Source organism: Chionomys nivalis, chromosome 7 (assembly GCF_950005125.1).
Source record: "Chionomys nivalis chromosome 7, mChiNiv1.1, whole genome shotgun sequence".
NCBI lineage: Eukaryota > Metazoa > Chordata > Mammalia > Rodentia > Cricetidae > Chionomys > Chionomys nivalis.
Window position 1 is genome coordinate 62,718,613 of NC_080092.1, and position 18,104 is coordinate 62,736,716.

Here is an 18,104-nt window from a genome sequence, read left to right on the forward strand (position 1 = left end):
TGGGTTCACCTCGGGAACAGCACTTCTTACGTTGAATAACAGAGAACTAAAATGACCTCACAGCATCTCATCTCAATTTAGAGCCGAAAGATGGGCCCCTGCTGCCCTCAGGCTCTTCAGTGGCTAGCCACGTCATTCATGCTTTCCAGTGGGTTATGTTTGTCTCTTTAAAAACCTTTCAGAGTAGGAACATTGTGTGCTGTGTCTTTGCCTAAAACCTTGCAACCTCCCAGCCAGCACAGAGCAGACAACTGATAAAGGCTTCCTTGATAGGCTAGGCACTGGGGTGGACACAACTTACTCCATGAAGTTCTACATTATGGTGTGCATGTATGCTGAGGCCAGGGCACACACAAGCACATGGATCAAGCAGAACTTAAAATAGCCAAGAGACACATGAGAAAGATTCAAATCCTCACTGAAAAACAAAACGAAGCAACTTTTAAAATGCAACGGATTCATTTCTTATCTGTCAGCTTAGCAAATGATTTATACCCATGACTAATGAACATGTGGGCAATTAGTAGTCTCTGAGACTGTCATGGGAGCATACATCAGATAGCCTCCCAGAGAGCGCATTGCATGACAATTGTAAGGATGGAGACTTCAATCCAATACTTTATTTCTAAAAAAGTATATGAAGGAGATTATTGACAGTGTTCAAATGCTCGCTTTAAAATTCTAAGAAATGGAAAGAACCCAGTTGTCTTTAAAAATAGGGATGATTAAATAAATTAGGGTACATCACACAATAGGATAATGTGCTACCATTATGAAGGATGGGGTAATCGCTCAAGAGCTAATGAGGAAAGATGCTCATGATGTATTGTTAAAGAAAAATGTTGATTGCAAAGTAATGCCACTCCCATGATCAGATTTTAGTACCATGCATATCTAATAAACAACACCATACAGGCATGTTGAGATGGACAGATGACAGATGGATACACGAAAGGTAGACAGGTAGATAGATAGATCAAGTTATTTCCAAGGATAAGGACCTAATTGTGAGGTGAGACCAATGTCTTTGAAGATATTCTACTTTTTAACTGATTAACAACATCCTATTGTTTAATTTCTTTAATAATCTACACGAATTGCTTGTTTTTGCAACTCATTACATTTATTTCTGTTTCCAAAAGACAAACACAGTCAGGGGTAGATGTTGGCCCAGTATAGGGGATGGATTTGTAGTCACCTTTGCCTTTAGGCAGTTTGGGGAATGGTAACAGTATTTATCTGCAGTAGGAAGGGTGAGGAATGGCCCCACGGTTTCTCAGGGTTCTCCCGTCTGCCTTTCTGTGACTCTGTGGGCTTGGTGGGAAGGTACCAAATCAGAGTACAGTGAGGGAGAAGTACAGGGAAGAAAGACTGGAAAAGCTCCCGGAGCAACCATCTGGATTCACCTGGACTGAGGGATTTCCTACAATGCCAAAAGGGGAGATTCCATAAACTTCTCAGGCAAAAAAGGGGGGGCACTTGCCTTTCCTGCTTGGGAAACCTGCTACAGTTTCCACGAGCTTATTTTGAAGCCAGAGAACAGGTTTCTAGAAGCCAGGAGAGGTAGTTTCCAATCCCAGATCAGTCATAAAATATCCCTGTGTCTTCAGGCAATGCCAACTCTCCGTGGTCCTTCGCTGATTCTTGCACAATGAGGAAGGAACACTGGAAGGTGTCTTGAAGATCCATTGCCCAACAGCCACTGCCTGGGTGCTGGTATCGTTGTAATAATGTTCATCATTCCTTGACTTTGCACCCTTGGCCTTTCAAGAGCAAAGACTATGCCTTTCTGCTTCTTTGTGTCCCCAGAGGGGCATGTGGGAAGCTGCCTGACACACCTTGAGCCTGGGAGGGGAACTTACATGTCTCGTGAAAGATGTAAGATCTTTCAACCCTCTATCCATTCAGATGAGTGATTTCTCTTCCTTCTTGGGTTATGGGCATGTTATAGTACCTTCCAGAAACTAAAAGGAAATAAGCCCACCCTGTCCAGAAGGAAAGGATAAGTCAGAAGTCAAACATTAAAATCTCCATAGCTACATTGTGAAGAAGTTGAGTCTCCCGAGACAGCAAGATCTGGGGGAGATGCCTCAGATCTCTGGAGTTCAGTGCATACAAAGATGTAATGTGGCTCCTGCCACTTACAGGGGCTGCTGGCCTCTCATCCCTACCCCTAACATACAAGAGAAAGATGAGGAAGAACAGCATTTCTGGCCATCATTCCCTCATCAGTCTAAAACCAAGAAGGTTCGTACTGTTAGCAAATTCCAGTTTCCTCTTATGCACGCTTCCTAGAAAATCTCCCACGCCTACCTTGCTTCAGAGGCACCTTCCTGCACTGGGGACTCTGATCCCAGAGACTGTGACATAACATCATGAAGACAGAATCTGTCACTCCCTTGAAACAATGCAGTTAAAGGGCTGACATCATCCCTTCTGCTCCCTCCAAAGCCATGGTCTGAGAGCTTCAATGGATTCCCTGAAACCCCAAGTTTTGCAGCAGCAGGCAGTTGTTCTAGGTTCTCAGAAGTTAAGAAGTCAGTAGGCATCTGTTTGACCTCTCCAGATTGCATGTAAATCACCTTACACAATGACCTGCAATTGTCCAAATACTATCACATTCCCGGACGGTGTTCAGAAAAAGGCGGTAAGAAAGGGTATGGTAGATAGCAATGCATGCAGGCATTCAGATCTATCCAATAGCACAGCCCCAGATTCCTAGGCATGTTGTTTTGCCAATACAGACCCTTAGGAGACATCATAGCCCTTTCTATGCATCACCTTTCTATGCATTTAAACTGCGTAGAGCTATTTGCGTTCCGGCAATCCCATATCTTTTCGTTTTTATCAATACTTCCTAAAGTCATTTCACCAGCTCCTGAACTGGCCTCCTTCATCCTCTTCCCTCACCTCACTTATATGGATGATAAGGAAAAATAGTAAGGGTGCCTGCAAAAGAAGAGGGGAAAGAAGAGAGGAGGAGAGCAGATAAGAGTCATTGTTCGTCATCTCCAGCAAAGATACTGTGTTAGCAAGTCAGTCAGGCAGAGAGAAACAAGAAAGATTCTGGTAATGAAGACAAAAATCTGCAGAGGGCCCAAGGTGGGCCTCTTGAGGGGAAAGGAAGGGATTGGTCAGCACAAGGCTGCCCGGAAGCAATGAGAAAGCAAGATAGGGTAGGAAGATAGAGTGTTGGAAAAGACAGGGCAGCCGCTCCCTCTGGGCACAGTGAGTTCTGGGTGAAGGTAAAACACAAAGAGCCCCTGTGCATGGCAGAGAGACGAAGCTGGGGGCCTTCCAGAGTGGTCTCCTTTCTGGGATGAGTGTCTGGCACCATGTGGTGAAAGCCTCTGCTGCCTCTGAACATTCTAAGCCTCAGCCCCACTGTTTTTATCCAACAGTGGTTCTTCCCTCCAGAGCCGATGGGGTTTCCGTGGGCTTCTCCCTGCAGCTTCCCTATCCCCACTAAGGTCTGGCTGCTTGTGCAGCCTGCTTCAGAGAAGGACGTTTTACAGCCAACTGGTCTGTTCTTGAAGTTCCGTTAGGGGCTGGTGAGAAGGCCTGGTGGTTAAGAGCACTTGCTGTTCTTGCAGAGGATCTAGGTTTGGTTCCCAGCATTTGTGTGGTGACTCATAACTGTCTATGGCTCTGGTGCCTTTGTCTGGTCTTCTTGGGCACCAGACTCACATACAGTATACATATATACATGCAGGCAAAATGCTCATATATAAAACAAAAGCAAATAAATCTTTTTCAAAGGTCAATTCAACAACTTAGTGAAGAAAGCTATGCTCTCATCTGTTTCTCAGATAAGGAAACCGAGTCTAGATGGATTTTCAAGGTCAAAGGGTTGACATGTGGCCAAGCTGGCAGCTGGGCTTTAGTCACTGTTTCTGCAAGGCTAAGATTGGAAGCTAGGGCCTCACATATGCTGGTCAGCCTCTGCTGCTGAGCTATGTCTACAGCACTAGTGTTTTAATAACTTGGATCCCCTCCCCTGGTTCTAAAAGCAATATATTCTTATTATGAAAAACATACAAACTAATAAAATAGCATAATGAAAGTCACCCATAACCCTCTACCCAGAGAGGAATAAAAATTTTGTACATTTCCTCCTGCTCTTTTTAATTATTTTTTTTCTGAGTATTTATTAATTTACTTATTTGTAGAAGCGGAATTATCTTAAACAGATTCTTAGGCTCCTTTCTCAAAACATCCCCTATCTGAGATGGGCAACCCTTTGGAAGCTACGGTCTATTCTCCAGCAATTGATTTCATGTGTCACGCAGTGATGTGCCAGGTTACACCATAGTCTCTCAGCAGTTTGCTATTCCTGGACATGGAGGTTGCTTTCCATTTGGAGGAGTTAATGAAGGACTCCAAGGAAGGTCCTCTGTGTGCCCTGGCGCTGAACTGTGTGGTTGCGAAGAGAGAACAGTAGACAGGACTTGGGGCAGACAAGCAGATATGGAAAATAAAGGAATACAGCCATGGACAGAGAACCGGGACTTTTCAGGAGAACGGGGGAGAGGTATGGCTTTGTGGGATCTGGTAATCATTCATGGGCACAGCCACAGTTGATCTGGAAAGTGAGTCAAGACACCAGACTTTATACAAGAGCAACATGCAATTGTTCAATGCTTTGTAGGCCACATGGTCTGCTGCGATTAGTTAAACCTGTCGTCAGTGCACCCCCCTCAAAAGCAGTCACAGACAATGCAGAAATGAAAGGATATCTCTGTTCCAATTAAGTTTTATTTACGAAAGCATGCCATGGGCTGGATGTGGCCTACAGGCTGTAGTTTACCAAACCCTGGTTTAAAGTAGAAATAGCTGTTTATCAGCTTATCAGAGATTCTTAGATGATTCATAAGAGTCCCAGGTTATTCAGCTAAAAGAAACTTTGAGAGGCAAAAATATGAGCAGCAAGTCCGAAAATGAACTATAAATCTTTAGTCACGGTGAAATACCTGAGGTAGGCATTTCTTCAGAAGGAAAAGGGTTTATTCAGTTTCTAGTTTGAGGGGGTCAAGGTCTGGGGGCTCAGTTCTGGTGAGCGGTGCAGTCTGGTTGAATTCATCATATAGTGGTACATGTCAGAACAAGTAAATGTGTCCTGATACAGATAGCCAAAGGAGAAAGCAGAACGACCAGGATCCAGCTTTTCCAACAAACATCCCCCTGCCCCAAATAACCAAGCTTCTGGGAGAAATATCTCAACCCCTTTGGAGGTCACACCCCCAGTCATATAAGAGGCTTCTACTAGTTTCTGCCTATTGAAGGTCCCACCAAGTGAATGACAACATTCTGAGAACCAGGCTCCCCACCACGGACCCTTGAAAAACTGATCTTATCTCAAGCACAGCTAGGGAGTAGGGAAAATTAGGTATTTCATGATTGTCTTGTAAAGATTGGAGCTTAGCATCCTCCTGAATATTAACCTTCATCAGGCGATGAAAGAAGAGAGAGACAGAGACCAACATTGGAGCACTGGACTGAAGTCTCACGATCCAAAGGAGGAGCAGAAGGAGAGAGAGCACGAGCAAGGAACTCAGGACCGCGAGGGGTGCACCCACACACTGAGGCAATGGGGATGTTCTATCGGGAACTCACCAAGGCCAGCTGGTCGGGGTCTGAAAAAGCATGGGACAAAACCGGTCTCGCTGAACATAACGGACAATGAGGAGTACTGAGAACTGAAGAACAATGGCAATGGGTTCTTGATCCTATTGCACGTAATGGCTTTGTGGGAACCCAGGTAGTTTGGATGCTCACCTTAATAGACCTGGATGGAGGTGGGTGGTCCTTGGACCTCCCACAGGGCAGGGAAACCTGCTTGCTCTTTGGGCTGAGGAGGGAGGAAGACTTGATTGGGGGAGGGGGGAATGGAAGGTGGTGGCAGGGAAGAGGCAGAAATCTTTAATAATTAAATAAATTAATTAATAAAAAAAACAAAAACAAAAACAACAAAAAAATAAAGATTGGAGCTTAGTCATATGGATTCAGAATGCCTGACCGTAGAATGCTGAAAGTCTGTGGGATTTATTATGTAGCAGATAAAGAATCTATTTATTTGCATGGGGACATTTTCATGTATAGGGATTCATGCTCTGAGAATGACAGCTACCTCTCAGAAATCCTGGGAAGGCTTCCAAAACCTAGAAATTATGTTTTTGGCTTTATATGTATCTGGGTTTCTGTTTCTTATCCTTTAACAAGGACAGATTTTTCATGTGCCTTGAACCTGGATTTTCTTTATTGCAAAGCTCATACCATTGATTATTACATTTTAGGATTTTTTCTTTACAGATAGGCTAAACAGGTCCATGGATATATACTTCCGCAAACACTATCCTGATTTATTTACTCAATAAACTTTCATTGACTACCTTGCCTGTGTCAGACACTGATACAAGATACACTTTATGTTACTGAAGTCCATCCTAAGCCCTGAGTGGGTAACTTCCATTAGCAGGCAGGAAGCAAGAGACAATGGCTCAGGTAGGTGGGGCGACCTGTTTTAGGGCAGCATAGCTCTGAGAGTTAGAGAAGGATAAAGGATGCGTTGTGGCTTAGTTGTCCATGTGTGGGTTTATAAAAAAGACTGAAGTCGAGCTGGAAGCAGCCATGTTCACAGAGATGGCAGCTTCATGACCATGTAAGAGGTTTGGGAGAGCAGGGATGAGAGGGATCTGAGGAGTCCAGTCGGATGGTACCCCCAAGTGAACTCTGTATCACAAACCTTGAGTTCAACCCCCAGGACCTCCCAGAACCAGAGCCCTGGGGTGCAGATTCCTTTTCAAACGTCCTGGATATGAATTCCATCTCTTCTACTATCTAAATGGTCTTAAACAAGTAATTGACCCTTTCTGAGCCTCAGTTTCTCTGCTGGCATAAGACTCCATTGACAAATTTCAGATGCTTTTTTAAGTTTAAAAGACTTCATTTAAGTGATAACTTGTAAGAAAGTATTTGATTGTGATTGATTCCAGGGAGAAGAAAGTAGCTCCTTCTAATATTTGACAATTAACACAGCGCCACATAGAGAAAATTGACAGCAATCCACTCAGCCTGGACACCTGCAGTGTGGCACCCACCTTGCTCCCCTGCCATCCCTTGAGCCTGCCTATCATACCCCATCAGAGCCTTTGCACCGAGTCCCTTTTGCCTGAAAGACTCTATCCAGACATTGACCAATTCCAGCCTGCTTGGATGCAGCCTTCTCCCAAGGCCTCCTGCCCACACCAGTTTGAAATCACAGCCCTCCTCTGACTGGCATTCAGTCCTCTTTCCTCCCTCTCCTTTTCCTTTGTCCATGGCTGCAACATATCCTGCTTCGTCTCTACGCTGCATCGTGTCTGTGGTTTATGACCATCTCCCTCTTCTTGCCAGCAAGCTCATGAGAAAAGGGTTTCTGTGTAAGCCACAGAGTTTCCTAATACAGTAGGCCATTCGTACAGATTTGCTGTGATGAAGAACAGAGCCCTGCGGGGTTGTACTGCCTATGAGTGCCATCCCATGTGGCCAACAAACCTAGTATATGTTTTCCCTGGTCCTAATCCCAACCATTTTGTCTGACCTAGGATCAGAGTCCTAAGAACACTGAACTCTTTATTGTGCAGAGAGACAGAGCTAAGTCGTTTATTCCCTCCATCCCCATACAAAATCCTTGTGCTATATAGTCAATGACGCAGGAATCATTGGGAGGGCATTGAGGTAAGGCTAGAAAAGGAAGAAAAAGTACAGAGAGTAGGCAGTGCTACTACAGGGGCCTGTCTGGAAAGCTGAAACGTAAAATCTCTAGATGCTAGACCATGTATCTGTTTCATTTAATCAGACTCTGACCATAGGAGCAGAACAAGAGGGCAGAAAATCCACACCTACCTACTAAGAGATGATTCTTCAACTAGGCCTTCCTAGAAGCTGTCTTGGTTATCCACCTAGGGCCCAAGGGACGCTCAGTGAACCCCAGAGAAAAGACACAAACTGCCTGGGATAGTCCAGCAAGTGGGGAACATTTGCAATTTAGATCCAGCTCCGGCCTTGCCACAGAATCTCCTGATTTTCCACCTCTGTTATTCCAGGAGGGTTTACTGTGGAGAGATATCTAAATAATTTCCAGAGGACTGGAGAAGACCCCCATAGCCTGTAGCCTTGCTCTCCCTGCCTCTGGTGTCTGTTTTAGCCACAGACCCTGGTTTTGAGGAAGCAGGAAGTGCTGGTCCTGGGTCCTTCTCCTAGAATACATCCTCAGAAGGATGTCTCTTTCTTCAGATAACCTCTCTGAGTGTTTGCCAACGTCATTCCCTTTCCCTTCTGTGCCCAAGGAGGCTGCAAAACTAGCGACAAGACGTTTTGTCTGGCTAAGCTTCCAGACTGATTGAAAGTCTCAGAGCCTGCCTCCTCCGGGCTGCTCTTCCTGGAAACAGTTGCCATGGAACGCAGGACGATGCAGCCTTCACTGTCAGAACTAATGAAAGTCGGAGAGCTATTAGAGGAAGATTCCCCCTCCCCCTTGTGCATAATTCTGCTCTTCAGCGAGGTGTTTGCATTTCTGTTCTGTTTGTGAGATGTTAATTGTGTCCTCATTGTAATTCCTTGTTCAATGCTCTCACCTCCCTCTGAGCTCCAACCCCAAGAAGTCAGCCTGTTTGAGCTAATGAGGCTAACTGACCAAAGAGAGGGCAGTCTCAGCCTCCCTCTGGAGTGTCCTTTCCTAAGCAGTTTCTGATGAGACCACACCACAGCTCAAGAGCCTCCTATGACTCCCAACAACCACAGGATAGCAAGTTCCACGATTCTGAGGTGCCACTGTGTTTTCTTAGCCTGTTCCCCTCCTCCCAAGACACCCTGGGCCAGAGTCACACAGGGCCAGCTCTAGCTATCTCTGGTGGCACTTCTTATAGCTGTGCCTTCTGTCTAGCCTGCCCTACTGGTCTCTGTCTATTGTTCTTCTTTTCCCTACCTTGTGAAATCCTCCATTCCTGCTCTAGGCAGACCCAGGGTTCTTCCTTTTCACCAGATTATATATAATCCACTGTGACTTGGCTGTAGATCTGTCTTTATCTCTACTTCATGAGATCCCTGATAGTGGTTTTGATTCACCCCCATATTGCTAGAGCCTAGCACTGTGCCTGACATTTAGCTCTCTTCCCACTCCCCCGCTAATTGGGTAAAGGAAGGCGCAGCTGAGCCTAAGAGGCCCTGAAGAAACTATTAAACATCTTGGTGAATTGCTGTTGTAGATTACACCCACCCACTACTGCCCACCCACCACAGAGGCAATGAGAAAGGAAAGCCAGGTCTCGGAGCCCCAGGAGGGAGCTCATTTGGGCTAGTATTTATAGGAAAGCAATTAGCTCCCTTCTCTAGCATCCCTGGAGGCGCTGGGAAACCATCTGAGAGACAGCAATAAGGAAAGAAAGGGGTAATATTGCCATAGAAATAGAGGGAGCAGCACGGAGTAGCCCCCAGTACTCTATAAATGGAAGGCCTTACTTAGTCCTGGAAGAAAGAATCCAAGGGCACTCTCCTCCATTCAGCCACTGCAAGAAAGGGCTATCTATTCCCACTCCCTAGTACCCTGAGGCTCCAGATCAGATCTGAAATGGTCCCCTAAACTTTCCTCCCAAGCACTGCTGAGGAAGCCTCCTTCGTTCTGGAGAACAGGAGTTTCTCGGGCCAGCCTGGGTTAAGGAGACTGGAGGCAGCTTTCCTGCCCAGGGGCAAGCTAAGGGCACTATGCCAGAAGATTGATGGGGCCTCCACATGCCTCCCCTGCCCTCTTGTAATCCCTCCACGGTTGCACGTTCCTCCCCTGGGTCAGTTCTATCTTCCATCAGTATGACAGCTCTAAGATGCAGCTCTGATCAGGTCACTTTCCTAATGAGAATAAATCAGCAGCTCCCCATAGGTTTCAGGTTGGAAGTTCTCAGCACTTTGCAGCCCTGGCTCTCTAGTCACCTTCTCCCCAGTTCCCTCTGCTAGGACCTGGCCCATGTATTTCCATCTCAAGCACAGGGGTCACCAGCGTGTCCCAATCACTTAGCTCCCCTGTCCCAGGGTTTTCACCCTTGCTGTCCTCACTGCCTTCCCAGAATGACAGTTCTTACCCCTTCCCTTTTCTGCTTCAAACTCTTCTCATTTTGAAAATCTTCCCCTGACTCTTAGACTCCCCAGGAAAAAAGAGCCTCTCCCACAGAGACCCCATGCCCATCAAAACAAGTCCACGCCCCTTGAGAATCATGCTTTCTGAGAGCTTTCCCAAAGACATCTCAAGTCCTTTATAAGAAAGGCTATCTTTGGGCATTTTTGTTTCTTAAAATCTAACACACAGTTGATTCCTAAGTAGTTGGTTTAAAATGTCACAGGGCTGAAAACACAGAGAGCCAAGACAGCCCCGTAGGGTGCATAATTGAACCCCTACATGCATGAATTGTTATTAGGACTTGTTCACCTCACTTTTGCTTATCAAGTTCAGCAAGCATGGCATGGTGGAGAAAACAGCATCTATTTGTGAGAGCGACAGAGGAGGCTGTCCTTCCTAGGAGGCCCTGGTCCATGTAGAACTTGAAAGCATCTTCTGCTTCATCAGAATCTCCATGGAGATCTCCAACTCTTGCATGTAGGGTGAGATATGGAAGATGTATTCCCCCCTAAGTGCATGGGCTTCTGAGCTGATGGCTTCTACACTGAGTCCAAGTGATGCTGTTCATTACTTCCAGGGAAGACAAGCTAAAGACTTCGTTGAGCTTCCCACCTAACACTTGTAATGATGGTCCCTAATGCTATCATTAACAGCCACCTCTTAAAGGAGAAGGATACACCTCTAAGCCTATATGCACTTCTAGGGATACCACAAAGACCTCTCACGTTGTTTGCCACACAACACTGGGGGCCCTGGTCATGTAATTAGCATGTCAACCATGCTCCTGAATTTTTGTAGCATAGTCACCATGTGCCCCCGATCTCTCAGTCACATGTGACTCCAATGCCACTCTCTTGGCACTCAGAACATCCTTACCTGCACCCCAGTAAATGAGAAAAAATTAAACTGGATGCTAACAATCTGATCCCAGAAACCCCACATGGTCAGTTTCCCAGCTAAAAACTTGACCAAGTCTCTTTAGTCTTCTCCTCTTTGTAAATGACTCCACTTGATTGGAGAGAAAAATGGGCAATCCCTGTGGTGCACTGGGAGAGCAGGGAAGGGTTTACACCTCAGAGAAAGTGGGGATTGGGAGAGTTAATGATGACATCATAGACTCAGAGCACCTTAGACTCCAGAGGCTCCTAGTCCTCCAGTTTTCTGACATGGATACTGGAGTGTAGCAATGGGGAAGTTCCGCTGAGGACCACTGAATGAATCAGCAGCGGGGCAGGGTCCTGTGCTCCCAGCCCAGGTCCCCTTCAAATGCACAGCTGCATTCTAGTGATGGAGCAAAGTTGACTAACAGCTTTGATGGACTTTTATTCAGAATCAGCTGGAAGAGCCATGCTCTCTTCAGCCCTGTTCATTGAAGAGCCTCTCACCCACGGTGTGAGGGGAAAAAAAAAAAAAACCAAGAACATGGTCTAAGTTCTATGCAACTATGGAAGTTTTGCTCAGCAACCCCCTGGTGGTCTCTTGATGATGCTGGCACAGCACCAGGAGGAGGAGCAACCTCAAAGCTGCTCTGAGTTTGGTCAAGATACCATTTGCACTAAAAGTCCAAAGGAACTGTTACTATATGGCCTTCATCCGCCTACCCTAGTCTTGCTGACTGTGAGGATCTAATTCACAAGCTCTTCATGGGATACTGGCACAGCATGAAACTTGAGAACCAACATCCAGAGGTCACAGGGAGAAGAGGGGACCTAATGGCTGTCATATATTTATCTATTCAGGCTATTCTGGGTCTATGAGACATGAGCGATTAATTGACTGGTTGGTTGATTGTTTAAGTGATTGATTGATATCCCTAAAACAGGCAGAGTGAAAACTAGAGTCATAGTTCAACTTGGCTCTATGCATACATGTATAGATGTATCTACATGTTGTTCTGTGCAACACTCACATACTCACATACACTTACACACAGAAGAGGAGAGGGAAGTAGAAAGGGGGAGGAGGGAAAGAGGGAGGAGAGGAAAAGAGGGAGATTGAAGAGAAAGAGAGAGAGAGAGACAGACAGACAGACAGACAGACAGAGAATTTACTCCAGATGTATATATATCCAGAAACCTACAAAAGACATTTGAACAGATACCACCAAGCTTGTTGGGCAAAGCCATGCCTGGGTTCAGGAAATTGATACACCCTTGGTCCTCTGACTCACTAAGCACTGCTGAAGGCATCATCTGGGACCCACTACCTCAAATCACTTTCCTTTCCTAAGACGGCAAAGCGAATCCTTTACCTCCCACCTGAGCACCTGCTCTCCTGAGAGCTCTGCCTAACATTTCACTAAGTGGGATTTGCTGTACTGTTTCCCATCAAATTTCATTTGCACTTCTCAAAACTTCTTGTATCTTAGCATTCTTGCTACACTCTTGGCTCTGGTACTTATGAGTTCTATTACCCCTGACACCTTTTTTTTTTTTTTTTTTTTTTAATCCCTCTAAGCTTCAGTCACCTCGTGTATAAATTGGGGGGAATAGTTCCAGGCTGGTAGAGAGTATTAGAGATGATCATAGGAATTTAATAAATGAGCTGTTTCCCTCTTCAACCCTATTTTCAAGACAACAAGTCCCGGATAAAATATCTCGTGGGGCTTTCTTCTCCTCATTTGCTTTTCCATGACCCAACTCCCTGGTTAAATTTCACATTGCACCTCATTCATGGGTGCCTAAAAAGTCTTCCCTCCCACTGTCCTTTTTACGTAAATAAGCCACACTTTCTTGTCCATCAAAAACACCGTGATGTTTAAAGGTTGCGCTCAAGTTCTCCATACTACTTTAGGGGACCTTTTCTAGGTTCAGGGGGATGAATCACCTCCCTCCTCGGCTCCTCCCCAGCATATGAAAATATTAGCGAGAAAGGTCAGTGACTACCAGGGAATGGCATTTCACATATGGAACTTTTTTTCCTGCCAATGTTGAGCCATAATAATTGAGAACTAAAGCTGAACCACTTTCATTTTTTCAGACAAAAAATGTATTTCTAAACACTGTGTTTTAATGTCAGTATCATGAAACCTGGAATTTCAACACCTAAAAATGTAAGAAAAAAAGGGGGGGGGGAGAATGTCTCAAAAGTGTCAGCCATTGTCCTTTAAATTTAAATAACCTGGCTCCATGAGAAGCTTAACTCCACTGCTCAGTTTGCTCTTTCTGCTTTAGACAGATGGGAATACTGTCACGTGATAGCTCCAGTACCAGGACTGGAGAGTCCACAGTCCATCTGAGTCACCTGCTACATGCAGTAATATTTCCTGGAAGCATATGGACAGCCCCCACCAAAAGAGCTTCCACTATTCCGAGGGCTTACTATGCACGGTGCTAGCTACTTTATGAGATAGTTCCTCAAATTATTTTCCCCACTCCTGAAAAAAAGAGTTCATGTTTTCTACCATCACCCAAAGCACAAAATGTGGCCAACCAAGATCACAAAGATAAAGTGTTTAAGCTGAAGGTATAGTCCGGAGCTGAATCTTGATTCCTTCCTCCAAGCCAAGCTTTGTCTTTCAGAATTGGAAACAATGTTTCCCAGTGGATATAAGGAAATATGCTTCTCTTGTCCCTCTAGATTTGTACTCATAGTAGGCAGAATTTCATTTCTTAAAAAATATTTTTTCAGAGATAGGTACGTGAGAGTCTATCTCAGAACAAATAAATATAAATAAACGCTGGTGTTTCCAGAGGACTCCGGGGTACTGTCCTCGGTGCTGAAACTCACAGATAACATGGCAGACAGAGCGGCAGCCCTGTGGAAGGCACACACACTTTTACATGCTCACACCTGCTAAATGACCAGCAATAACGCAATCTCTTATTAGTAGCTCCTTTCTAAATTCCGAGGAGTTTTTAAAGATCATCGAGACAGCCAGGTGTGTACAGATGTTAAAAAGTGCCCCGGGCTTCTCTGGGTTCAGTAATTACGTTCCCCTTAAAGCACCAGTGTGCTATGGAAATTGATGAGCCACAGGCCTTTTTCAGAATGACAAGCCTGCACCCAAGCTCCACTTGATTTATTAGAAGAATGAACTGAATTTAAAAGGGACAGATGCAGTATCGACACTATACCTTAAAATGTGCCTTCTGCGCCTCCCTGCCCAGCCTGGGCCCCCAGCCCCATCTGCTGCAGTGCAGACAGACCACAGGCAAAGTTTTCTCTCCAGTGACTCATTCCATCCCCACAGCCACACTCTGATCTCATACCTCTTCAGACCTGCTCTGCTCTGCCCACCTGCCTTCATCTTACGGCTCCAGGGCCAACTTTCTAGCTCATTCTCTGTGTTTCAGTTATAGAGATCCCAGAGTTGGGGCTCGTGTTGAGTTATTAGGCCATTCACACGGGCATCTTCCAGCTCGGTTCATTCTCTGGTTGCTCTGGGTCCCCAGTGATACAGTAGTGAGCTCACTATCCTCATCCTTATGACCCCAATCAGATCTCAATCATGTCAGCGGCATACAGCTCAGTCTGAAGGGAGCTTCCCAATTTGTGCCTTGAAGGCTTGACATGGCTTGAGGGGCCTTCAGTGTCTAGCAGAGCTTTCCAGTGAAGGCACTACCTTATTTGGGGGAGGGTCAAATAATTCCTCCTTACTAGCAAGCAGATAGCCCGCCCCACTGTTGGAATGCTTAGTATTTTTTTTTCTTTCAGATTTTCTACCTGGTATTTCTTTTTAAATTAATTCCTTAAGACTATTATACAATATATTTTGATCATATTCTCCTACTCCCCCAAACCCCAGCTCTTCTCAAGACCCACCCACATCTTCCCTATCTGCCCCCCAACATTGTATCCTGTTTTTTAAAAAAAAAAAAAATCAAAAACATCAAGTCCAATTTATGATCATCTCCTGAGGGTTGGTTGACCTATCAGGTACCATATACTTACAGAGAACTGAGTCAGTCTCTCTCTCTCTCTCTCTCTCTCCTTCTCATCTTCCTTTTCTTCCTCCTCCAGCAACTCTTAATTGCGAATAGTTCCTTGATTAGGAACTGGACTTCATGCCTACCTCCGCCTTCTATGCTGGGGTTTCTCCTAGCTGAGCTTGCACAGCTCTGTGTGCTGTCATGACTGCTTTGATAGTACTATCTTCCGTTTTGTCTAGAAGACAGCTTCCTCTGGCCCTTACAATCTTTTCCTCTTACAATCTTTTCCATCCACACTTTAATTATTAACTGGACACAGTCTAGGATCACCTGGGAAGAGAGTTTCAATAAAGGATTGCCTAGATCAAGTTGAGTTGTAGGCATATGTGTGGGGAATTATCTTGATTACACTAATTGCTATGGGTAGGCCCACTTCACTGTGGGCAGCCCTGCTCCCTGGCCTTGGGCCCTAGACTACAAACATGTAGAGGAGGTGCTGAGCATAAGAAAGTATGTGTGCATCTATTCTCTCTATGTTATTGACTATGGGTGTGACCAGCTGTTTCAAGTTCGTACCTTGACTTCCCCCCCACTCTTGGCCGATAACTGGAATCACGAGCTAAAATAAACCCAGCCTTCTCTAAGATTTTGGTCAGGACATTTTGTAACAAGAGCAGAAATGAAACTAAGACAGCTGTCCTCTGCCAGAGAGAAAGCCCAGTGACGGGCACACATGACCCCCCCCCCACACACACACACCCAACTGCTCCTAAGAGGAGACAAGCACTGGAGAAGTGCAGAAGCCATTGATTTGCAAACGAAATGATTTGTTCAAGGTCATGCAGATGTTTCCTGTGGACCTGGTGTGCCCAGCAAGAGGTCACCAGGCATAACATGAAGTGACCGGAAATAAGAAGCAGGTCACTTTGGGTAGGGGAGACAAGAGAGAAGGAACTCATGAAGGCAGAGTTGGGGCCTTCTTCCATCTGGAACTCCCCCTTCACCAGCTCTGCCCAGCCTTTGCCTTGGAAGGCCTGCATTTTATTTCTCTAAACAGCTACCAGAACCAGGAAGGAAAAGGAATATGTAAGGGGAGCTAAGACACTAGTGATGCACCCACCAAACTCTGGCAAGCTCCTATAATCCTGGCAGTGACCCATTTCTCACATGCACACTCCTTTGGGGGTGCTCCTCCTGAGATGTATGGCTTGATAGATTCGTGGAAGCTTGGTTATGCAGCCTCACGCTCTCCCTCTGATGACTCCCCACCCATGTCCACTTTTGCCTGTGAAGGCTGCAGAAAGCAAAAACAAACAAAACACTTTTTTTCCCTCAGGGGAAGGAATTAGGAGTCTCACTACCCCTCTAGGCCAAGAGGAAGGATCCCTACTACACTTTCCTGGGGGAAGAAAAGCAGTTGGATAATAAGTCACATGCTGGACTAGAAGTTATGAATTTGGGTTCTTACATCAGCCTAAGTGGCACCTCTCAGACCCAACAATGACTGTAGATGCTGCCATCCTAAAGAATTCCATTCCAGTTGGGTGGTGGTGGTTCACGCATTTAATCCCAGCACTTGAGAAGCAGAGGCAGGCAGATTTCTGGGAGTTCGAGGCCAGCCTGGTCTACAAGAACTAGTTCTAGGACAGGCTCCAAAGCTACAGTGCAACTCTGTCTCAAACCCCCACCCAATAAATAAAATAAATAAATGTGTAAATAAATAAGTTCCATCCCAGAACACTTTATAGTAGGCAAGCTCACCCCAGCCTGCAAAACTGCAAAACACCTTGAAAAATAAATCACTTAGCCCTCACCTGAGCTGCCATTCTGGAGACAACATCTGTGATATAATCTAAACCTTTTTATGCCTAAGTTTGACTTTTCAGTCAGTCCATGAAATATGGCAGTCTATAATTCCTTGGAAACTTTATGAAGATCCAATTACCCATATCCAGGTAGAAGTTAATTCTATAAACTTAGAAAGATAGTCCAGCAGGATCCAAACCCCCAAAGCAAGTTCTGTAGGACTCTAGCAGGTAGGGATCACAGCTGCTAGTCTGTCTTAGTCAGGCCACTGGATTTGGTACTGATACCTTCAAGCTTAAGTGGCAACATCAAGGGCCTGCCTGGAACTTCCTCACCACACAGCCAGGCACTGAGAAGTGGAGTGATGCCCTGTAGCTCTGCTCAAGGACAGGACACTAAGGCACACTGAAGCAGGTTACTCTAGTGAAGGACATGATGGAGTCTGAGAATTCCCCACCACCTCTCTTCCAGCCAAACAAGAAGAGGACTAATAGAAGCACAGCGGATTGGCTAAGGACATGCCCCATGGTGCTGCTGAACCAGAGTGAAAAGGCTCTGAGGCACTCACTGGGGGCTTTCAGTCAGCTGCCAGGAGACAGTCAGTGCAGAGGAAAGGGCATGCATGGGCTTTAGGATCAGATGCACACAGAGCCTAGAAACCCAGATCTACACCTTATGAGTTATGACAACATAAGGAAGGCCTTGATTTGAGCTTTGCAGTCTCCTCCGCTGCAGAGACTCCAGTCGTACATTGTCTTTATGGATGAAAATAGAAGGGCGTAGGGTTCCCCATCTCCTATCTCCATTGGAAGGGAGGCTGGAAGCAAGGTTAGTATTGCATTGTTGTTGTGGGAATGGTGAGAGGAGGAGGAAGGGCTGTCTGGGAAGGAATTGTTTTCAGGAAATTCCAGAGTTAGCGGTCCTCTTACACCCCCAAGCCAAGAGAACTCCTCAAATAAAGCCATACTTGCCCTGTATAGTGAGCAGGAGGGGTGAACCTTTTGGCTCCTCTCAGTCTCAGTGCAGATAGCACTGCACTGAAGGAGGCTCAGGGAGTGAAAAAGTCTGGCCCAAGAACCAGACGTCAAGGACATGTCTGGCACCTCTGAGCAAGGATGTGGGAAGACCGAGTGTGGACTAGAGGCAGCAAGCGGGGGAGAAAGCAGACTGGCTCGCACTTTCTCAACCAACCCAACTTTATACTTCTTAAACACATTTTAATACACAGTATTTGAGACACATAAAAAGGAATAAATAATAATAGAATAAGCATTTCTGGA